Below are 25,126 nucleotides of genomic sequence, written 5' to 3'. Positions count from 1 at the left end.
AATTGGTGATTCTTGATCTGAGTGTTGAAGATAAGCCTGAGTGATCAGAGGGAAGGCAGGAAAGAAAGGTCCATGCAAGAAGAAACAACTTGTGCACAAGATTGATGTTCTTGTGGTTCATGTGTAGACTTTGTGGTGAAGAGGGAGGCTGAGTAGGTCAGCTGGAGAGAGATTGTAATAGCAGCAACATGTAAAAGTGAAATTGAAAGGTAAAATAGGTTTTGCAACAGCTCAGCATTTTAGAATAGATTAACTTCATAGAAGCATAGAGCAGTTAATGACTTGTTCATGACAGTACCAGAAGAAATCTCTGTCAACACTAGGTCTTCTGCTCCTTTCTCTGCAGCCCCCAATCACTACTGTTAGCACCAACTAGGAAAATTGGTCCTATAAATCCTGAGAATTTGGTCTCTCAGAGCTCCACCTAGAAGTCACAGTATGCAGTATAGATTTATAGTCCTGTGTCTATTCACTAATGTTATGCTAATTTACAAGTGTTTTATATATATTTTCATCAGACTTTAAAGACTGCTTAAAGGAGAGTATATTTGTTTTCTATGTCTGATGTACGTTGAGGCGCCTGAGTCCGTTAGAGGCCTGGGTGGTGCAAGAACAGGATGGCCAAAGGTAGGGGCCTATGGGGTCCACACAAAGTTGCCAGGGTCCATACAGTTTTTAAAAAGGAGAAGAGAAAGACAAGGAAAGGAGAAGGAGTGAGAACCTGCAGAGCTCTGTTTTGCTTTCCGCCATATGAGAACACAGTCAGATGGCGGTTCTGGAACCACAAAGCTGACCCTCCTGAGACACTGAATCTGCCTGCACCTTCGTCTTGGATTTCCGAGTCTCTGGAAATGTAAGAAAGAATTTTCTTTCGCTTTTAGGTCACACAGTGTGTGGTATTTTTGTTACAGCATCCCCAAGGAGTGAAGACGGTCCCTTTAGAGAGAGGCCCTGAGTGTGCAGGCATCCGCTCAGTTGGCCGTCGTCTCGTCCGGCCCACAGAGGTCTGCGTTAAACATGGTTTACTCCTATCTGCCCGGCCATGGCGGGTTTGGGCCTGCAGTTCTCTGTTTTCTAATGATATTTGTTACTCCCTATTCTGGGACATCCCTGTTTTCTTCAGCCTACCTTTCTCTACTATTTTGTTTATGTTTCAAGATCCTGATGCTCTTCCTTTCCCCAATGTGACTACTAAGCTTTTACAAACCGAAGCTAACTGCCTCCTTTTTTGGCTTTGCTTTCCACTCCCTCACTGAGCCCTGAGCAGCCCAAACACATGAATAGAAGGTCCGGGGAAGGCAGTGTGTGTTAGTCAAAAGCAGGAGCTGAGCAGAGGGCAAAGGAGGAAATTAATAAGGAAGAAATGCTTTACTATTTCAAAAATATTATTCTATCCCTTAAAACTTGCATGATATATACTGGGGATTTAGGCATACACTGGCCCATGTGTACTATATAGCAGGAGCCATGATGCTATTATGTCACATAACACTTTTCAGAACCCATGAGCATGAGTAGCATGTGCAACAAAGCAGAGAGGCCTCCAAGCATTTATAGTAATGCCAAATAGTGACAGTATTTATGAATTTCCATCTAAATACATTAAATTCAGTGCTATTTGTTCTGGGCTAATATTCTAGATAGTGTCAAAGAGGTGGCTTTTTTAGAAATCCATAATCTGATATGGAATTTGCACATTTCATTTTTAAACCAATGTCCATCCTGGTGTATTATAAAATATTTGTCAGTTAACCACAAGTGGAACTCTTTAAGATCCTGATGCTCAATATTGCTATCTAATCAGCTATCTAAAATTGGTGATGATGGTAATGACAATAATTCTTGTACTGGGTAGGTCAAAAAGTCGATTTAGATTTTTACGTAAAATGAAAGACACATTTTTCAGTTTAAACAATAACTTTATTTATTTCTAAAATGCCTCTTGGACTTCATTTTGCCTTGGCTGGTTAATTTTTTGACTGGATCCTGTATTCTGCGGTACAAAGTACAAACTTCATATGATGGCAAACCTTTTTCCTACTGTTTTATCCTATGCACTTCCCTCCAGGTAGACAGACCTGTTGGGATTTATCAGAATAGAGTGTGAATTCCAAAATACTGTACCATTGTATGTGCTGGTTCTTGGAAGTGGTCCTTCCTTCACCACTCGTCGTCGGATAAGACGCTCAGCTCAGTCCCAGCTTCCTCTCTGGACCTTCACCTGCGCCAACAGGCTCTTTGAGAACTGCATTCCTTTGTGGTTTTACAGAATCCTTTACATTCCAGGACTGCAGCCTTTAAGAAGATTCTATTAAAGTTTTATTTGTTTCGTTTGTTTTATATTTTTCTTCCTCACTAGGTGAGCTTATTCTTTTTCTACCGAAGAATAAAAATGCTTGTTAAATGTTTACTGAGAGAATGAATTAATGATAATGCAGTTTAGTCTTTTGTTTCTTATCAGCTTCGAAATAATAAGAAAAGGAGGAGACAAGGAAAATCTCAGAAAATGGGAATACTTCGAGGGATTAGTGATAAGCTGCCAACAACCTTATATCAGAAAGAAACCTCTTTCCCTGTTTGTTTTGTGTCTCAAAAGAGATTCTTTTCATGTTGTTTGTGACAAGTTAGGGCCTACCCTCTGTTTCTCTGTTTTGTTTTCTGAAGGATATATGTAGCTATCACTGTGTAATGAAAAATATATCACAATAAGTTTTTCTGAGGTTTCAGATTAGTAAATGGCTTTCTTTTTATGGGAGCATTAAAAAGTAGTGATTCTGATAAACAATACTTATCTTTTGAACAATAGATTTCCTTTGTATCTCTAATTTAAGACCTTGTGGGTAAACTTATAGATGTTACCAACATTAGATAAGAACGTATTTTTAAAAATGTATATGTAATACTTTTTCATTTACGCTAGGTTATTTACCTGTGACCTTATATTATTTAAGACTAAAAACAAACATCGGAGCAATAAATTAATAAGATTCGAAGGTAGCACGTTGTTGTCAGAGAACCCTGAAGTTCGACGGTATGATCATGTTCCAAAGCCCACGATCCATCATGACAGGGAGCTAGAGTGTCATATTGTCATGGCAACAGGATGTCTTCTTAGGTTTGAATGTGTTTGTGTTGTAGATCTATAACTTTAAAAGCTTATTCAAAGCTTTTAAAGCAGAATTTGTATTGCTTTCATGGTTCACGGTGTATACTAAAAATTCTCAGCTATTTTGCAAATGGTAATTTGAGTGCTCTTTACTTTTGTTCTTTTTGTCTCCAAGGTGAGGCATCACCGGACTAAAATGGTTATGCCTTAGCATTTTTGTTTTGCCATTCAATATAGAACTGTAGGGGTAAAGATCTTTCTCCCTGTATTTGATATACAAAAACTGTGGATTTAGGTTTTTGGATATTTGGATAAGAATAGTTTATATATATATATATTCTTTTGCTGAGGCAATAAGATGAAAAGCAAATGGCTCTTTTAACCTGCTGAGTATTATGAACTTAATAAGCTTAATGTGTTGCTCCAAAAAGTCAAAATCTCACAACACTGTCAATTCTTTCTGCATGGGAAAGACACTTCTCTTGCCCAGAGATTCTCTGCAAACAGTGAAAAAAAAAATAATGATCAATGGTCCTGTTCACTGCTTAGGAGAATGTCCTTGACATCCTTCACATCACAGCACAGCGCCAACAGCTGAGATCTCATGTTGAATCAGGGGAGCAGGAACCCTAAAGGGTGAGCAGGAGAGACCAGGGGAGAATGGTAGGGGTGGTGCAAGATAGAGATGGAGGTAGAGGTGCGAGAGAGAGCGAGAGCGAGAGCGAGAGAGAGAGAGAGAGAGAGAGAGAGAGAGAGAGAGAGAGAGACTCTATTATTGCTTTCTTTGCAATTGTTAACCCCTTAGAGATGGAAAATTTCCATATCAATATGCACTGTATTATTCCCTCCAGTGAAGCAAGTTGTTTTTGTAAGTTAGCTTTGTCTTTAAAGATGCATACAGATGAAGTTTATGGAGAGAATGTGACATAGAAAAGGCATGTTGTGATGGTATTAATACTGAATTAAGAGGAAAGACATCTGCAAATTAAAAAATATATAATAACTAAACTGGAAACTGAGACCTACGATGTCCTATTTTTTCCTATTACCAATTATTTGTCTTAGTATATACATGTATGAGTGACGAAAAAATGAGAAGCAAGACATTGAATAGGTTTTTGAAGCAGACCTCAGGTGTTTTTTTTTTCCTTACTATTTTTGAAGTTGTGTGATTTATTTTTCTGCTTCCTCCTGAATATGAAATAGATTAAAGTAGTTAAAATCTTGGAGTTCTTATGTCCATTTATCTACTATCTCTTTTTCTAAAGATATGATAACTTGCATAAAGTCAGATTTATAACTTTAAGGAAAACTCAATAATTCGTCGTCGGCAGCCGTCCGTCTCGAGAGACGATGGTGTAGCTTCTTAAGAGTCTATCTGCACCGCCGAGAATGGCTGTGCAGTCCGACTCGGGAGTGACATGGTATCTGTCTCCTCCCGTGTTGAATCGACATCTTGCGATGACACTGAAGCTACAGAGCCTGGGCAGGGTAATATGGAGGGTCTGCTGTTGCCCATGCAGCAGACCCCCCCTCTCTTCGCAGCTGAAGGGTCCAAGGGAAAGACGGAGTCAATACAGCTTGGCTTCAGGTGCGCCGCAGGAGTTGCCGGTGTTGACTACGACGTCAAACCGCCTTAGGGACTCCGGCTCCGGATTTTCTGTCGGGGTTTACTCCCTTAGCCTTTCCCCTGAAGAGGTATGCCGCAAGGCAGCGGAGGTTTTTTGGAGTCAGAGTTTTCCTTCTCTGATGTACCCTGACTGGAAGATCGAACCAGCGACACTTAGCTCGCAGGCCGACGCTCAATCCACTGAGCTAAACCAGCCAGGGTTTCTCAACTATAACCTTTTTAAAACCATCTTACAAGGTCGTGCATAATACTTCTGAAGCTAGAATTATTGATTTATGATATATATTTTAGTAGTAAGAAAACCTCTAAACTGCAGATGAAGCCAATTTTAACTCTTACCCCAAATCATAATTGCTTTATATAACTCCCTGCAATTTAGCTATATGTATCATTTCACATAGTTACTTTTTGTGTGTATGATAAGAATATTTTGGATTTATTCTGTCAGCAAAATCCAACTATACAATACAGGTTGGTAGCTATAGTCACCATGCCGTATGCTAGACCCTTAGGTTTCATTCATCTATAACTGCAAGTCTATACTCTGTGACCAACATTTTCTCATATTCCTTTCCCCTTAGCTCCTGGCAACCACCAGTCTAGTCTGTTCCTATGTGGTTGCAAACTGCAAGATTTTCTTCCTTGTTATAACATAGTAAATAAAAAAATAAATATATATATATATATATTTATATATGGATATATCTGAATACCACATTTTCTTTATCCATTCATCTATTGATCTCCTGGCTGTTGTGAGGAATGCTGCAGGGAACATGGGGGTGCAGGTATTTCTTCAGTCAGTGATTTCATTTCCTTTGGATACATCCCAGCTGTAGAGTTGCTGTGTCACATGGTAGTTGCGTTTATAATTTTATGAGAAATGTCAATACCTTTTTTCCATTATGGTTATATCAATTTACATTCCCATCTATAGTACACACTGTTTTCTTTTCTCCACATCCTTGCTAATGTTTGCTATAGCTTGTGTCTTTAATAGCCATTCCAAGAGGTGTGACGTATATGTCAGTGTGGTTTTGATAAGCATTTTCCAGATGATAAGTGACATTGAGCCTCTTTTCATGTACCTGTTGGTCACTTGTATGTCTTCTTAGGAAAACTATCTATTGATATCCTTTTCCCATTTTCTAATTAAATTATTTGAGTATTTTTCCTATTGAATTGTAGGATTTGTTTATATATTTTGAATATTAACCCCTTATCAGATATAAGATTAGAAAAGATTTATGTAGTAAAAATGTAATGTCTCTTTTTTCATTTTTAATTTTATTTATCTGTGTCCTCTCTTTCCTGGTTATTCTAGCCTATCTTTTTGTCCATTTTGTTTAGCTCTTCAAAAAAACACTATAACTTACCTTTTTTAAACTGCTTTTGCTGCATTCCATAAGTTTTGCTATGTTTTTATTTAATTTTTGTATGTCTTACTGTTATAGAAACAGGGGAGTCCAAAAACAAACCCCAGAGTTTGCGGCTGGGAGATAGGGAAAAGGAAGCAGCTTTCAGGATGCCTTGCATGCCTGGGGCTAGTGGCTGGCAACATTGTTGCAAAGATCCGCTTTACTTCCAAGGGTCAGGAAGATGGAAGGGATCTTGGACTGTGGGCTGGTACGGAAGAAGCAGACAGAACCTACGGAGGGTTGTGTGAATGGTCAGAACTGTTTGCAACACCCACTGCATGAGAGGACGCAGTGAGGGAGAGGAGGCAGTCAGGAAGAGAAAAGCAGCTGTGGACATTTGGCTGGCTGGCTCTCTTGCTCTCTAGCGCTCCGGAACTGGCTCTCTCTCTCTGGCTCTCTGGCCCTGGCTCTTGTGGGCTCCCTCCATGTGACTTGGAGGAGCAGGGGTCTCCAGGCTGCTTTAAGAGGCTGGCTCTGGCTCTCGTGGGCTCCCTCCATGTGGCTTGGAGGAGAAGGGGTCTCTAGGCTGCTTTAGGAAGAAGCTCTCGCCATGCAGTTTTGAGGAGATTCATGCAGTTTACAGGAAGAAGGCAGTCTGCAAGGAGGCTGAGAATCCAGGCGGTCCTGCATTGAGAGCTGGAGGGCACCACAGCACAGAAAGGACCTCCCCAATCAGAACTGAGTGATTGGCAGCTACTGGTAAAGCTGAACTGTGCCTAGGAGGTAGGGGAACGGTGTTTCTGACTTTCCTAAGACTGGCCAGGTCTGGGAGGGGGAGGTAGGACTATGTGTAAATAAACAATTCTTTTTCCTTTTCACCAAACTCTGATATTGAGAGTTATGATTCTGGCGGCGGGCAATCGGGCCCCTAACTAAACAGCCCGTGGGTTCTGTTTCAATCGGGGCAGCCCAGGGGTTCTGTCGCATTACTGTATTTTTTATTTCTTTTCGGACTCATTGACTGTTTAGGAGTATATTGCTTAATTTCCATGTATTGTGAATTCTACAGTTCTCCTCCTGTTCTGGATTCTACTTTCATATAATTGTGCTTAGAAAAGATACTTGATATGAAGTCATTTTAAATGAGTTAAGACTTTCTTTGTGACCCAACATATGCTCTATCTCAGAATGTTCCATGTGCCAAGAGGAATTTTTATTCTGGTGCTGTTGAGTGGAATGTTATGTATATGTCTGTTAGTTGATTTGATCTATGGTGTTATTCAGGTTGACTGTTTCCTTATTGATTTTCTGTCTGGATAGTCTACCCAGTGTTAAAAGTGGGATAATGAAATCCCCTATTATTATTGTATTGGTGTTTATTTGTTCCCTCGGTTCTCCCTTTAGTTAATATTTGCATTCAATGAAGCTTCTGTTGTGTCTGCAGTGGAGTGTGCAGTTGGCAGGCTTGTTCCAGAGTTCTCAGGCTTTCATGTATCATGCCTGGTCCTAGGAATAAGGGACCACTCCCAGGATCTTATTCAATAGGGTGGTGCGGGGAGAAGGTTCCACTTCAGGGTCTGCAGTTAGGTCTTCAGACAGCTAGCCTTTACTAGGTGTATATACATGTGTGGTTCCTTGTCAGGTCCATGCCTGTGTCCCTGGGTGGGCAGGACTAGATCCATACTATGGCTGAGAGGGGCAGAAGCTGAGTCCCAGGCTCTTTTGGGGTCCACAGTCAGGGTTGAGTTCTGCACACATTGCTCTTGAGGCAAGCAAGATGCACTTGTCTCCTGCCAGGCCATTTGTACGAACAGGAGTGTTTCCTGACCAAGGCTGGCAGGGGTTGCAGCTGATTTAGAGGGCCATTCCAGGATATGCAGTCAGACCGAGGTTGGCAGGCTAACCTCTAAGGGTGTAGGTGGGCACGTCTTCTGGTGGGTCTCTGGGTGGGCCTAACTGCTTGTGAACTATAGAGTTGAGAGAGACTGAAGATGACACAGGTCCATGTAGGATCTGCTGTTGGCCTTGGGTGGGCTCGCTGGTCTTCTGGAGCACTGGCAGGCATGCATCTCAGCAAGACCTGGGTCAGCAAGACTGTTCAAGAACGGGGACTGGGAGTGAGACTGGAGCAGAGTCTAGGCCCATTTCCAGTTCTCTAGTGGCCCTGATGGGAATATCTCCTGCCAGGTTCCTGTGAAAACAGGACTGCTCCTGGACTCTGGATATTTACTATCACTTTCAACCATATTCTGTTTGAAGAAAATAACAGTTCCCTGGACTAAACAGAGCATTAATGAAATCACATTGGCTCTTGTTGCTATAAGCTTGACTTGAGAGCCAATACCAAAATGAGATAGTGAATTCTTTCTTCCTCCCTTTCGCCCTCCTTTTCTTTTTTCTACATATTTGCCGTGCTATATCCAAGCCTGTATAATCCTGTTTAGTTTGAAGAGTGAGCATATATCTTTACTTTTAGTTAAGTGGATGAATCAATCGGTGCATAAATGCATGAAATGCACGAATGAGGTGAAGGTTACCCAATAATGACAGACATATATTGCTGGATGCCATTTGATGGCAGTCAACCAAAGGACTAAAGTACTGACCAAGGAGATCTGAGTTGCTCTTTTGGTTGTGGGAGGATTGTAACCTTAATGCTGGAAGCCTGACTTAAGATGTTTTACTTGGACTCTGCTTTGATATAAAGCTCACTCGACTTACATGATGAACTTAAATTAATTGAATCTAAGATGTTGAATCACAGAAACTGGCTTTCCGAGAAGATTAAATTATCTCAAGAATAGAAATCAGGTGATTACTAAGAGGGAGGGGATGTTTCACTTGAGCAAAGGCCTTTGGAAAATGTATATTAAGAAAAAGTCTATCTAATGAGGTCTATCTGACCTTTATGACCATAATATTGGTTATAGCTGAATTTCAAATAGGTTTACTCTATATCTTTTTGTTTTGGATTTGATTAGTGTTCTATGGTTTGCTTCTGCAGTTAGTGAAAAGTAAAATGGAATAAAAATATTTTGAATAAAAAATATCTGATAGTAAATAGTTAATAATGGCCTGATGGTTAACACGTCTTGTTATGTATTTAGAACACTCTCTCTTTTAATTTTAGCAACAAAAATGACAATAGACAAGCATAGGGAGGAAAAATATTATTTGGGTGTTTTTACCTGAAGAATTATTGAGTACACGTTACTTTTCATATACATGAACTAGAAATAGCTAAAGTAAACTACTCCTCACTTAGTTATGACTCTAGGAAATAAAATTTTGTGGGGATATTTCCTGAATTCTGTTCAATGACACATTAATCTCCTGCAAGTATGCTAGTAGTCATTTCTTAGAAGGGTCTATGATCAAATGAGTTTGGGAAACTTGAAATTAAATGAAAGTAAACATTTATTTCACAGCTGGTTTCGCAGAACCATTTCATGTAGTAATGTGCCTTGTGTCTCTCCAAGGTGTGATACAATGTGAAATGTTTCCTGATCTTTCACCCAAAATTGCCATTAACATGTGGCACAATACAGTCTTGGAAAACATATAATGGAAGATTTCTGCTATTTCTTTGAAGGACATAATACTCTGCAGCTGCTGGATTTTGCTCATTTTGTTTTACATTGTTTTGGTTCACCTTTTGAAATTTATATCCTCCAACATAAAATTAGCTTCCATTGTTTTCTTTTTGTTTTCGAGGGATCGAAACAATATATCCCTTTTACAAGCAATATGTTATCTTTATTCTTTCCCAATAAGAGATATACAGAGCATTTGTTCATTTGTTAGTTTATTTTTTTATTATAAAATTTCCAGGCATGTAAGAAGGTCTAAAGATGATATTCTGAATACTTGTGGAAGTACTAGCTTTAAGAAATTAAATAGCACAATAAATCTGAGTGTTCCTGGTCTTCTTTTATTCCTCATGCACTGAATGTAAGAGTTATCATCTCTTGAATTTTGAAATTTCTAATGCCAATCTTTGACTTTGTGAGTCTTTTGTGTGAATGGTATGGTACTGCATATGTCCCTCTGAACTCTTTTCTCCCACCTTCATCTTGTGTTTGCGAGTTATGTTAATGCTTTTAAGGAAACCATGATTGAAAAACAAACTTGGGGTGACTGGCAAACTCATACTTGCTGATTTGGGAGTCTTTCCATTATTAAGGCTTAATTATGGCCTAATATGTGGTCAGTTATCATAAATGTCCCCTTTGTTCCTGAAACGTGTCTATTCTCCAATTTTTCAATGCTCTTCTCCAATTTTCAATGCTTTTATCTATTATAAGCTCACATACTTGTTTTGCCTACTTATTTCTCAGTTCCTAAAAAAGTTGTTTTAATATATTCTGCATCCAAGTACATTCAATTGCCTTGACTCACTTTGTCAATTTCTTTTGTAATTATTTCCCTTTTTGCTTTATGTCCATTTTGGCTTGTTTTTAGGCACAAAGTAATTTAGAATTATCGTGTGATGTATTCTTAGGGAATGAAAGTATTAAATTATGTTACAGGCTCCACTTTAGCAATGTCTTTCTCTTTTTTTAAACCTTTAAGTATATTTTGTTTGATAATAATATAGCTATACCTATGTTTAACAAACTGATTTTTAAACATATTTCTGGGTTCTTATGTGTTACAAGTCTCTTTAAACAATACAGCTAGGATATTTTAACACAATCTGAAAATATCTGCCTTGAACTGATCAATTACTTATATTTCTCATGGAGTTGTACTTTTTCCTAATAGTTACTTTTCGCTTTCAATTTATCCTGCTTTTTCTTCTTTTCTAATATTAGAGTGACTTATTTGGGAATGATTGAAATATTTTTACTTTGTGTTTTCTCTACTGACTTGGAAGTTATAGCTAATTCTATTGTTTTCTTTCTTTAAAGATTTTATTTATTTCCTTTTAGAGAGAGGGAAAAGGAGGGAGAAAAAGATGGAGAGAAACATCAGTGTGTAAGAGATACCTTGACCGATTTTACCTCTCGCATGCCCCCAAACGGGGACCTGTCCTGTAACGCAGGCATGTGTCCAGACTGGGAATTGAACCGGTGACCTTTTGCTTCACAGGGTGGCGCCCATTCCACTGAAACACACCAGCCAGGCTTCTGTTTTCATCTTAATAGTCGTTTTTAAACATTTCACATGTTTAACAAATTCTAAAGTTAATATATATGTATGTTCCTTCTGAGCAATTCAGTATGCTTTGATTTCCATTAGTTCCTTCCCTTTTTATTCATTAGTAATTCAGCACATTGGGTTTACACCCCTGCTAGCTGCCAGCTCTTTTCTGGGATGTCTCCAGGTGCAGCAGCCTGTTGGTTAGGGCTTTGTGTCCACTCCACCTCACAGTGTTTCACAGCTGACTGGTGAGGCTGGTGGCCAGGGCAGACATGGAGAAAGTGCACCTGCCTCGGGCTTCCAAGAGAAGCTGAAAAGGTCCCCTGAGGAGGTGGGCCATGTCCAGGAAGGAGCCGGGTGGCTCCCGTACTGACTTTGAGCAGGACCTGGCCCCTGGGACAACAGTGGGGCAGGCGGCAAAGCTCCCACAGAGCCAGTGGCCAGACACGGTGATGTCAGGCAGGTGGGGCCTCAGTGGTATGGGACAAAGGCCTCATGGAGGGCAAGGCAGGTGCCAAACACTTGCTACACAGAGATGCAGGTCCCAGGTGCTAGAAGGTCATGATGGGATTGGCCATTCACGGAGGCCCCGCCCCTTCTTCTGTGACCTCTCAAGGTCCATTGATGTTTCCATGGAGACATCAGAAGGTCCTGGCTGAAGTCAGTTCAGTGCGTGCTAGAACCCCAGAGGAGGAGGAAGCAAAGGAGAGACTCCCTGTTTCCACTCTTATTTGAGTTCGTTTGGCGCACAACTGCCTCTACATGGGCAATTTCCTTTCTCGGATTCGCTTGTTCTTCTGCCGCCTCCGCCGCGGCCACCCTCCCTTGCCTGGTGGCCATCACCCTGTCACCCGTGATTATGGCCCACCTGGCTGGGACCACCCTGCTGTCAGCCATTTCCACCCACTATTTCATTTCTGTCATGCTCCTGGTCCATCTGCCTTCGGCCTTGTCCCAAGAGGGTGGTGTCCTCTCCCACAGACTGTGCGCTTCCCTCTGGAAGTCCACCAGTTGGTGAAATGGAAGGACCCCCCACAGAAGCCTGTGCTTCCTGCTTGTACATCCGGGAGGTCTGGAAGCTTGAGACCGGGCCCTATTCGTCATTCAGGTCGCAGATCTTCTGGCCTGCACTCACCACCTGAGCAGGCAGTCAAGGCTGAGGAGCCGGGACCCTCTATAATCGTCCCACTTCCTTTCCCAAAGGAGGTGGTGGTGAAGGTCCGGGAAGAGTCCCCAAAATGCACGGCACACAAGACCAGCCAGGTAGAGGAAAAAGGGCAGGATCATGGGGACAGCCCCCACAGCAGTGGGCATCTGCCCAGCACTCCAGATTCAGTATGTGTAGGTAAGGAGAAGCAATCCAGCAGCAATTCTCCCCCGGCCTCTGCCAGCAGGAGGCCCCGCAAAAGAAAGCAGTCTGGGCCGCTCTTGCTTCCACTGCCACCACTGCGGTGGGATCGAGGTGAGCTGCCCCCGCCTGCTAAACTTCCTTGCCTTGCTATGGACCCAAAGCTGCACACCATGGAAAGATCTGAGGGTCCAAGGAAAAAGACTGCGGGGGACAAGACACAGGTCACTCAGCCTGCTGCTTCTCTGCCTCCACCTGCCTCGGTGCCTGCAGGAACTCTTCCCCTGGCCACTCAAATGGGGCAGGCCCCTGTTACCATCACTGCCAGAGCATCTACACGTTTGACCTCTTGGCCCGCTTTACAGGATGATGACACCGAAATGGACACGACTCCTCCGTACTATGCCACCACAATCCTATCATCTCCAGGTGGCAGTGTAAGATCCATGGCAGTTCACCAAATCCCTGCCATGGACCCCGAGGAGCCTATGGACACCACTCCTGCTCCATAGGAAAACCACTGCCCCCTGTCCTTGCCCTTCCTAATTCTGACCACATACCACCCAGTGGCAACATTCCCTTGGCTAAAGTCACCACCTCTTTTCTTAACTGGGGATCCATCTGGCCACAGCATGGCTGCTGCAGGAGGAGGAACATCCACAACCTCATTGCAGAGTATAACACCTTCCCCATGATCACAGGCACTAGTGTTCACGCTTGCCACCAGTGCACCTGCAGTCCACCTGGCGTACAAGATCTCCGACACTTGCAACAGCCACCACCATGGAGAATACAGGTATGTCATGAGACATGTCTCTTTCCACCTTCTGTCAGACCACTGGGGGCATTTCTGGCTGCGTCACAGCCATTATTGTTGCAAGTCTTAGCATCATCCCTGTGTTTAGACACACTTGTAGCTGCACTGTATTTCAAACCTGGAACCTACCTGTGCTGAATCTAGGTGATGCTATGGCAGGTTACAACTTCCCTCCCGTGATGGGAGGGCGTGTTCTTCCCACTTTGCATTAGTACAACGGGGGCCCACCTGGCCATGGTGGCTGATTTTTTTAATGACAAAGTCAATAGAGTAATAATTTGTGGTATAATCAGTAGCTTCTAATTCTTTTGATTTGTCCAAAGTTTGTTTAGAGGAAGGTCGTGATGCTTTGGTCATGAGTTCAATCTCTGGGTCCTGCTTTCGGTTTAGAAATTATTGATGAGATAGTTTGATCTTTTATTTATTCAATTACTGAGAAGTTCTGTCACACAGAATCATCTTTGAATACCTATTTGTCTGTTTATTTTTTAGACAAAAGCATTTCAAGTTGCTACCAACAACATTTTTAAAACCCATAAAATTGTACAATGGAATGTGTTGCTTCTTTGGATGATATCTTTCTTGGAATATATAGTTTTATGGCAAATGTCCTATAAGAAAATAGTTTCAATAAGACCGTTAAGTAATCTAAGTTTTAGTGAACATAAGCCATAACCTCTGATTTTAGTGATATTAATTACATTTGCAAATATAAATTTATGAACTTTTCTCATGAAAGTCAAATTTTGAGTATTGTAAGCTGATAAGGTTTGATTAGTCTCTTTGTGTTCCAGGCAGTAGGTTATGGAGCTTAGGCCATTCTGGGAAAGGAACTGTCTCTAGGGAGAAATTTAGTTTCACTTACATGGGAAATTTCATAGAGAAGAACTTGTTATTCCAATGAAGATTTTGTTTAGTAGTAGTGCATCATAAAACCGGGGGAGTGTTGTTTACCTAGAAGTTAAACTTTAGGAGCTGGCTTAATGTTTATGAGTAAACAAAGATGTACTTTTCTTTGCGTTTTCTCTATTTTGTTACTCCTTTAACATGTTATCTGAATTCCTCTTAGTGGGTTTTTTTTCCCTTTCAAAAAATGTTCTGTTATCCTATTACAGTTGTCCCAATTTTCCCCTCTTTGCCCTCCTGTGCCGAGCCCACCTCTGCTCCACAGTCAATCCCCACCCTGTTGTCCCTGTCCGTGCGTCATTCACATGTGTTCTTTGACAAGTCCCCTCCCCTTCTTTCCACCATTATCCCCCTCCCCTCTCCCCTCTGACTGTTCCATGTTTTCATGTCTCTGGTTCTGCTGTGCTCATTCGTTTGTTTTTGCTAATTAGGTTCCTCTGATGGGTGAGATGGTATTTGTCTTTCATTGAATCGCTTATTTCACGTAGCATATACTCTCCAGTCACATACATGCTGTTGCAAAAGTTAGGAGTTCTTTCTTTCTGCTGCATAGTGTTCCACTGTGTAAATGTACCACAGTTTTTTGATCCACTCATTTACTGATGGCCCCTCAGGCTGTTTCCAGCATTTGGCTATTGTCAATAATGCTGCTCTGGACATAGGGGTGCATAAGTTCTTTTGAATTGGTGTTTCAGGATTCTTCGGGTATATTCCCAGTAGTGGAATGTCTGGGTCAAAAGGCAGTTCCATTTTTTGTTTTTCGAGGAAATTCCACGCTATTTTTGACAGTGGTTGCACCAGTCTGCATTCCTGCCAACCGTGCACTAGGGTTCCCTTTTGTCCACATTCTCGCCAGCACTTGTTTGTTGATTTATTAATGGTGGCCATTCTGACATGTGTGAGGCACTTTCTCATTGTGATTTTAATTTGCATTTATCTGATGGCTAGTGATGTTGAACATCCTTTCATAAGCCTATGGTCCCTCTGTATGTCCTCCTTGGAGAAGTATCTGTTTCCCAATAGTTCTGGTGTGTGTGAATTTATTTATTAGTTATTATTTTAAAGTACATTTTATTGATTTTGTTGTTACAATAGTTCCAATTTTTCCCCCTTTGCTCCCCTCTGCCCAGTCCCCCGCTTCCCCCAGCAGTCCCAGCCCTCTTAGTTCATGTCCACGGGTCGTGCATAGAAGTTCTTTGGCTTCACCCTTTCCTATATTATTCTCAACATCCCCCCTGTCTTATTTTGTACTGACCGATTTTGATTATGCTTCTTAGTCCCTGAATCATTTCCCCATTTCTCCAGCTAGCCGCTCCCAGCTGATATCCCTCCAAATGATCCCCATACCTATGATTCTGTTCCTATTCTGGTTTGCTCATTTGGATTTTGTTTTATTTTTTAGATTCAGTTGTTGATAGTTGTGAGTTTGTTGTCATTTTAGTGTTCATAGTTTTGATCTTCTTTTCCTTAAGAAATCCCTTTGAGATTTCATATAATAATGGCTTGGTGATGACGAGCTCCTTTAGCTTCACCTTGTCTGGGAAGCACTTCATCTTCCCTTGCATTTCAAATGATAGCTTTACTCGATAGAGTAATCCTGGTTGCAGGTTGCCTGTCATCACATCGATTACCGTTTGCCAGTCCCTTCCTGCCTGCAAAGTGTCCTGTGAGAAATCAGCTGATAGTCTTACAGGCAGTCCCCTGTAGGCAACTCTCTGTCTCTCTCTTGCTACCCCCAGGACTCTGTCTTTATCTTCCACCTTTGGCATCTCAATCATGATGCGTCCTGGTGGGGTCCCGTCGGGGTACAGCTCGCCCAGGACCCTCTGTGCTTCCCGGACCCAGATGTGCATCTCCTTCACAAAATGAGTTTTCCTCATTTTTTTCAATTCTTGCTTCCTCATTCTGCACCGGTTGACTGCTTTTTTCTGCCTTATATTCCAAATCATTGATTAGAATCCGGGTTTCCTTCCCTTCACCATTGGTTCTGTGTGGATTTTCCTTCGTTTCACTGAGCATAGCCTTCACTTGTTATGTGTTTGTTGTACCCAAGCATATCTGTCAAGCCTGTGAGCATCTTTATCACCAGTGTTTTGAACTCTACATCTGTTAGGTTGTCTATCTCCTCATCTGTTAGGTTGGTTATGTCCTCGTCAATTAGTTCTCCCACTGGAACCTTGATCCGTTTCCTTTTTTGGGCCATATTTCTCTGTCTCCTCATTCTGACAGGCTCTTGTGTTTGTTTGCCTCTACATCCCGGCTAGAGCTGTTGCTCCTGTTATGTTGTAATGGGCGGAGCCTTAGGGGTTCTTCAGTCCAGGTCAACCTGTTTCACCACGTTGTGGCGCTGTATGTGGGGGAGGGGTCCGAGGGGGAACAATGCTACCAGCCCAGCACTTGCCCCTTTTCCAGGCACCTCTCCCACACCCGCACCAGACTGGCGCCCCTCTAGCTGCTGCCCTGGCCATCATTCCCAGAGTGGGTGCATCTGAGGACATTCTAGGACCGCGCGGGCCCTTGAAACAAGCAGACTCTGCTGAGAGACTGGCAGTTTCTGCCTCCACCCCAGTCCCGCTGCTCTACACAGTCAGAAACAATGAGGCTTGATTTTCCATGGTGCTGGGACCTTGATCTGTGAGGTCTGGTGAGGAGCTGGGAACGCTCCGCAGGTGTCCCTCCTTGCATTTTAAAACGTGAGTGTGCCCTTTCCGCCGACCCGCCTCTGCTGCCACCATTGCTACCACCACAGCGAGTCCTCTCCACCCGGGCTCTGCTTCTCCTGCGTGTCTGGGTGAGTGTTTAATTCTTCTTTATATCTTTGTTTGCTGGACTTTCCTGTAGTTTGATTTTTTGGAACTTCTGGTTGTTTCTAGTTCTGAGGTAGTTGTATTCCTCCTTTTTTTTTTGTTTTTAATTTTTATTTTTTTGGTTATTCAATTACAGTTGTCCCATTTTTCCCCCATTGCTCCCCCCTCCAAGCCCATCCCTTCTCCCACAATTATATCCCTCCCCGTTGTCCATGTCCATGAGTCATTCATATACGTTCCTTGACTAGTCCCTTCCCTTACTTATCCCCCTTCTCTCCCTCCCCCCCTCCCCCCTACTGACAACTATTCTAGTCTTTGCCTATTTAGTTCGTTTGTTTGTGTTGCTCTTTAGTTTCCTGTATTGGGTGATATCATATGGTATTTTGCTTTCTTTGCCTGGCTTATTTCACTAAGCATAATTCTCTCTAGTTCCATCCATGTTGTCGCAAATGGCAGGAGTTCCTTCTTTCTTTCTGCTACATAGTATTCCATTGTGTAGATGTACCACAGTTTTCTGATCCACTCATCTACAGATGGGCACTTAGGCTGTTTCCAGCACTTAGCTATTGTAAACAGGGCTGCTATGAACATAGGGGTGCATAAATTCTTTTGAATTAGGGTTTTGGGATTTTTCGGGTATAATCCTAGCAGTGGAATCACTGGTTCAAAAGGCAGTTCCATTTTTAGTTTTTTGAGGTAATTCCATACTGTTTTCCATAGTGGCTGCACCAGTCTGCATTCCCACCAACAGTGCAGTAGGGTTCCCGTTTCTCCACATCCTCGCCAGCACTTGTTGTTTGTTGATTTGTTGATGATGGCCATTCTGACAGGCGTAAGTTGGTATCTCATTGTGGTTTTTACTTGCATCTCTCTGATGGCCAATGATGTTGAGCATTTTTTCATGTGCCTATGGACCTTCTGTATGTCCTCTTCGGAGAAGTGTTTGTTCAGGTCCTTTGCCCATTTTTTAATTGGGTTGTTTGTTTTCTTGATTTTGAGTTGTATAAGCTCTTTATATATTTTGGAGATCAGTCCCCTGTCTCTGATATCATTGGCAAATATGTTTTCCCATATGGTTAGTTTCCTTTTCATCTTGCTGATGTTTTCTTTTGATGAGCAGAAACTTTTTAGTTTGATGTAGTCCCATTTGTTTATTTTTTCCTTTATTTCTCTTGCCTTAGGAGATGTATCCGTGAAGATATTGTTACGTGTGATATCTGAAATTTTCTTGCCTATGTTTTCCTCTAGGACTTTTATGGTATCACGGCTTACATTTAAGTCTTTAATCCATCTTGAGTTTATTCTCGTGTGTGGTGTAAGTTGGTGGTCTAGTTTCATTTTTTTGCACGTCCCTGTCCAGTTCTCCCAGCACCATTTGTTAAAGAGGCTCTTCTCTCTCCATTTTATGTTCCTTCCTCCTTTATCAAAGATTAGTTGACCATAGAGGCCTGGCTTTATTTCTGGGCTTTCAATTCTGTTCCACTGATCTGTATGTCTGTTCTTATGCCAGTACCAGACTGTTTTGATCACAGTGGCTTTGTAGTATTGTTTGATGTCTGGTATCATGATTCCCCCTGCTGTGTTCTTCTGTTTCAAGATTGCTTTTGCTATTCGGGGTCTTTTTTGGTTCCATATGAATTTTTGGAGGATTTGTTCTAGGTCAGTGAAATATGTCATTGATATTTGAATAGGGATTGCATTGAATCTGTAAATTGCTTTGGATAGTATGGCCATTTTGATGATGTTGATTCTTCCCATCCAAGAACATGGTATTTGCCTCCATTTATTTGTATCTTCCTTAATTTCTTTCTTAAATGTTGCATAATTTTCAATGTACAGGTCTTTTATCTCTTTGGTTAAGTTTATTCCTAGGTACTTTATTTTTCTTGTTGCTATAGTAAATGGTATTTTCTTTTTTGCTTCTGTCTCTGATATTTTATTGTTGGTGTACAGAAATGCCTTATATTTCTGTATATTTATTTTGTACCCTGCTATTTTGCCAAATTCACTTATTATATCGAGTAGTCTTTTAGTGGATTTTATAGGGTTTTCTAGGTATACTATCATGTCGTCTGCAGATAATTTTACTTCTTCTTTCCCAATTTAGATGCCTTTTATTTCTTTGTCTTGTCTGATTGCTGTGGCTAGGACTTCCAACACTATGTTGAATAGAAGTGGGGAGAGTGGACAGCCTTGTCTAGTTCCTGATTTCAGGGGGAATGCTTTCAGTTTTTGTCCATTGAGTATGATGTTGGCTTCAGGCTTCTCATATATAGCCTTAATGATGTTAAGGTATGCTCCCTCTATTCCCATTTTGCTGAGTGTTTTCAACATAAATGGGTGTTGTACTTTATCAAATGCTTTTTCTGCATCTATAGATATGATCATGTGATTTTTGTCTTTCATTTTGTTTAGGTGATGTATTATATTTATTGATTTGCGAATATTAAACCATCCTTGCATCCCTGGAATGAATCCCACTTGATCATGGTGTATGATCTTTTTGATGTATTGTTGGATCCTACCCCCTGGCTGGTTTGGCTCAGTGGATTGAGCGTCGGCCTGCGAGCTAAGTGTCGCTGGTTCAATCTTCCAGTCAGGGCACATCAGAGAAGGAAAACTCTGATTCCAAAAAACCTCCGCTGCCTTGCGGCATACCTCTTCAGGGGAAAGGCTAAGGAGAAGGGAAACTCTGACTCCAAACCTCCGCTGCCTTGCGGCATACCTCCTCAGGGGAAAGGCTAAGGGAGTAAACCCCGACAGAAAATCCGGAGCCGGAGTCCCTAAGGCGGTTTGACGTTGTAGTCAACACCGGCAACTCCTGCGGCGCACCTGAAGCCAAGCTGTATTGACTCTGTCTTTCCCCTTGGACTCTTCAGCTGCGAAGAGAGGGGGGGGTCTGCTGCATGGGCAACAGCTGGCCCTCCATATCACCCTGCCCAGGCTTTGTAGCTTCACTGGAGAGGACACTCCAGCATCATCGCAAGATGTCGACTTAACACGGGAGGAGACAGTTACCGGTTATAAGCTCATCCGATTGGCGAAGGAAACGAGTGCCAGGGGTCTCCTCTGACGGTGGGAGAGGTCATCGCACCTCACTGGACAGCTACCGCCCGCCTCAAGCTGGGCAGCCCCCAGCCAATTAGGTGCCGTCTCGCCATGGCTCACCTGCCCCACTGGGTGCGTGGGGATCAGAGAGGCGTCTCTTGAAAAGTGGGCCACAAAACACTCGCACCAGGCAATTCCAAGCAAACAACAAGAAAGAAGCCTCCAGCTCTTCGCCTCGCTAGCTGGAACATCAGGACCATGTGTCCCGGACTTACTGCAGACCTTCCATGGATCAATGGTGCCAGGAAAACCGCCGTCATCGACAGGGAACTGGCACGACTAAACATCGACATTGCGGCTCTACAGGAGACCCGGTTGGCCGACAACGGAACTATCAGAGAAACCAACTACACCTTCTACTGGCAAAGGAAGTCTCCGGACCAACCAAGACAGCACGGTGTTGGGTTCGCTGTGAAGAACACGCTTGTTAACTCCATAGAGCCACCCACAGGAGGCACAGAGAGATTACTTACCCTCCGATTGTCAACAACTTTCGGCCCAGTCAGCATTCTTAGCGCGTATGCCCAACCCTCTGCGCCACCACTGAAGAGAAAGAACAGTTCTACCATGCACTGGACGAAGCGTTATCCAAGATCCCCAGAAGTAACGCTCTTTATCTCCTTGGAGACTTCAACGCAAGAGTAGGAGCCGACCACATGGCCTGGCCCACCTGCCTCGGAAACTTTGGGAGAGGAAAGATCAATGAGAATGGTCAGCGACTGCTTGAGCTTTTGTGTCACCACGGCCTGTGCGTAACAAACACATTCTTCAAGTGCAAAGAGATCCACCAGGTGTCATGGAGGCACCCCCGCTCCCGCCACTGGCACCAGCTTGACCTCGTCATCACCAGAAGAACGGATATTGGCAGCACCCTCCTCACCCGCAGCTACCACAGTGCAGACTGCGACACGGACCATGCCCTTGTGGTAAGCAAGGTGCGCATAATGCCGAAGAGGTTGCACCACTCCAAGATGAAGGGTCGCCCACGCATCAACACCAGTTGTGCCAGCAACCCAGTTAAGACCCAGCAATTCATCAACAGGATGGAAGATGCACTCGGCGAGGGAATGGCGGCAGATGACATTATCGAATCCAATTGGCCACGTCTCCGCGACGCCATATACAACTCCGCCATTATTGCTTACGGGAAGAAAGAGCGGAAGAACGCTGACTGGTACGAGGCTCACTGGGAAGAAATGGAACCCGTGATCGAGGCTAAGAGGAAGGCCCTACTGGCTTACAAGGCCACGCCCACTCCCAGTACACTTCAAGCTCTACGTACAGGCTGCCAGGAACAAAGTCCAGAAGACCGCCCGCCACTGTGCCAACACCTATTGGCTAAACCTGTGCAGAAGCATCCAGGAAGCCGCCGATATAGGCAACGCACGAGGAATGTATGAGGGTATCAAGAAGGCAACAGGCCCAATCCCCTCCAAGGTCGCCCCCCTTAAGTCCAAGACAGGTGAGGTCATCACTGACCAGGAACAGCAAATGCGGCGGTGGACCGAGCACTACCTCGAGCTGTACGCGACGAGGAACACCGTAACAGACACTGCTCTTAACGCCATCCCAGACCTACCAGTCATGGAGGAGCTAGACACCCCACCTACTGCGGCAGAGCTCGGCAAAGCCATCGACCGCCTCGCTTGCGGGAAAGCACCAGGAAGCGACGGAATCCCTCCAGAAATCCTAAAGAGCGGGAAACCAGTCCTGCTACAGCCGCTCCACCATCTACTCTGTCTCTGCTGGAAGGAGGGTTACATCCCCCAGGATATGAGAGACGCCAACATTATCACCATGTACAAGACCAAAGGAGACCGCAGCGACTGCAACAACTACCGGGGCATCTCTCTCCTCAGCGTCGTCGGCAAAGTATTCGCCCGGGTCGCTCTTGCCCGCCTGCAGACCCTCGCTTCCCGCGTCTACCCAGAGTCCCAGTGTGGCTTCAGAGCTGGCCGATCAACAGTGGACATGATCTTCTCCCTACGCCAGCTGCAGGAGAAGTGTCACGAGCAGCATAAACCACTCTACCTCGCCTTTATCGACCTCATGAAGGCGTTTGATCTGGTCAGTCGAAGCGGACTCTTCAGCTTGCTACGGAAGATTGGCTGTCCACCACATCTGCTTGCTGTGGTCATGTCCTTTCACGACAACATGCACAGCACGGTGTCCTACAACGGCGCAACCTCTGAGGCCTTCCCAGTCAGCAGTGGAGTAAAGCAGGGCTGCGTCCTCGCGCCTACGCTGTTCGGAATCTTCTTCTCCATGCTCCTCCAATACGCCTTTAAGGACTGCAGCGAGGGTGTCTTCATTCACACCAGATCCGATGGCAAGCTCTACAACCTGGCCCATCTACGAGCCAAGACCAAAGTCAAAGAGGTGCTCATCCGTGAGATGCTCTTCGCCGACGACGCAGCCTTGACATCACACTCCAAAGAGGGACTCCAGCAGCTAGTCACATCCCTTTCCCACGCATGCAAGGAGTTCGGAAGCCATCAGCCTGACGAAGACGAACATTATGGCTCAAGGCACGGGGACTCCCCCATGCATCACCATCGACGGATACACCCTGGAGGTTGTCAACGACTTCACTTACCTCGGGTCCACCATCTCGAGCTCTCTGTCAGTTGACTTGGAGGTCAACCAGAGAATCGCCAGGGCAGCCACAGTTATGGCCAAACTGAACCGGCGAGTGTGGAACAATTCCAGCCTCACTGAGAAAACCAGACTGCGCATCTACCAAGCCTGCGTACTCAGCACTCTCCTCTATGGCAGCGAGACGTGGACCACCTACGCAAGGCACGAAAGGAAACTCAACAGCTTCCACATGAGGTGCCTGCGACGCGTCCTGCATGTCGCCTGGCAGGATAAGGTTCCCAACACCGAGGTGCTGAAGCGAGCCAACATGAGCAGTTTGCATGCAGTTCTTAGTGAGAGACGCCTCAGGTGGCTCGGCCATGTCAAAAGAATGGATGCAGGCCGTATTCCCAAAGACCTCCTCTACGGCGAGCTAGCAGAAGGCCAGAGGATGACAGGGCGCCCAAAACTGCGGTTCAAAGACATCTGCAAAAAGGATATGACACAATGCTCCATCAATCTCAACACATGGGAAGTTCAAGCAGACGACCGCCTAGCCTGGAGGCTCACGGTCAGGCAAGGTACATCACGCGCAGAGGCTGCGCGCAACGAGGAGGCGGTCCAGAAAAGATCGAGGCGGAAGCAGCGTCAACAGCAGCATCAACAGCCATCTGCCTTCACCTGTAACAAGTGCGGCAGGGATTGTCACTCCCGAGTCGGACTGCACAGCCATTCTCGGCGGTGGAGATAGACTCTCAAGAAGCTACGCCATCGTCTCTGGAGACGGACGGCTGCCGATGATGATCTGGTGATAAAACAACATATATTCCTTTACTTATAGTTCTGGAGGTCTTAAGCCAAAATCAGTTTTACTGAGCTAAAGTCAAGGGGTTTGCAGAATTGGTTCCTTACAGTGGCTCAAGGAGAGAATCCATTCCAGCTTGTTCCAGCTCCTAGAGGTTTCCCACATTACTTGGCTGTGGCTGTATCACTTCAATCTCTGCTGCTGTTATCATATTGCCTTTTCTGTTTGACTTTCTTGCCTCCCTCCCTCTTGTAAGGACCCTTGTGATTACATTTAGAACCCACTTAGTTAATCCAGGGTAATCTTCCCACCTCAAGATCCTTAATTTAGTCACATCTGCAAAGTCTCTTTTGCCATATAAGGTACATTTATAGATTATGGGGATTAGCAGGTAGATATCTTAGTGGGGAGGGAGGATTCTTCAGTTTACCACAGAGAGTAGTGTTCTTTGTTCCCAAATTGGAAGCATGCAGACAACACTCACCTGTTTGTGGCTGAGGATATGGAAATTCAAGGGTAGATGGGAAAGGATAGGACAAGTAATCTTCCTTAGTTAGTCTGTCTGTGGAGAATCAGATATGTACTTGAGAAATTTCCAGATGGAATAGATATTAACAATCACGGAATCACCTTAATTTCTTCACTTTTGAAGTTCTCCTTTGCATTTTTTGCAGCTATTAATCCACAGAGAAAACACTATGTCTAAAAAGCTCGAATTCCTTTTTTTTAAATTATCAAACTAACCAGCATTACTTACTGAATGTAACTATGTGGGGCTTAGATTTTACCTTTTACCTGAATCTTTCAGATTAAAAAAATAAAATAGAAAATTAAAACACTAACTCGAAAAGATAATCTCCCTGATTATGTTTACAGCAGCATTATTTTAAATAGTTAAGACATGGAGACAACTTAAGTGTTCACTATAGTTGAATAAAGAAGTTGTGGTATATGTATACAGTGGGATATTATTTACTCATAGAAAATGAAGAAATCCTACTATTTGTGACAATGTGGATAGAGCTTGAGGGCATTGTGTAAGTGAAGTAAGTCAGAGAAAGACAAATACTGCATTATCTCACTTACATGTGGACTCTTAAAAAAAATTCAGGTAGGGGGTCAAAGGTATAAACTTCCAGAAAAGCAAAACAAAAACTATGAGTAAAAAAATAAAATCGCTTTTCACATAACTGAAATAGTATATCTGGTTAGTCTACATTTTCTAGTTTGTTAAATACTAGATAAAATTCAAAATATGCTCTCACAACTACTGTGTGTGAAATTACTCTTAAGAAGCAAAGGGGTTTAATTTTTACTTATTTCCTTGGATCATCTGTCTTCTCCAGTTGCTAACATCATCCTTTAATTGGAGATTTGTATTGGTCTCCAAATTTTTTTTTTTTTTTGTGAATGCTATAAAAATATCCTACCCATATATGTTTGTTCATAAATTTTATAGTGTGCTACTGTACTGATGATAACATGTTTGAGAAACTCAAAATCAGAAGTTTTAAAAAGATAA

This window comes from Furipterus horrens, unplaced genomic scaffold, assembly GCF_987537825.1.
Source record: "Furipterus horrens unplaced genomic scaffold, mFurHor1.1.pri manual_scaffold_9, whole genome shotgun sequence".
Classification (NCBI taxonomy): domain Eukaryota; kingdom Metazoa; phylum Chordata; class Mammalia; order Chiroptera; family Furipteridae; genus Furipterus; species Furipterus horrens.
This window is presented reverse-complemented; position numbering follows the sequence as displayed.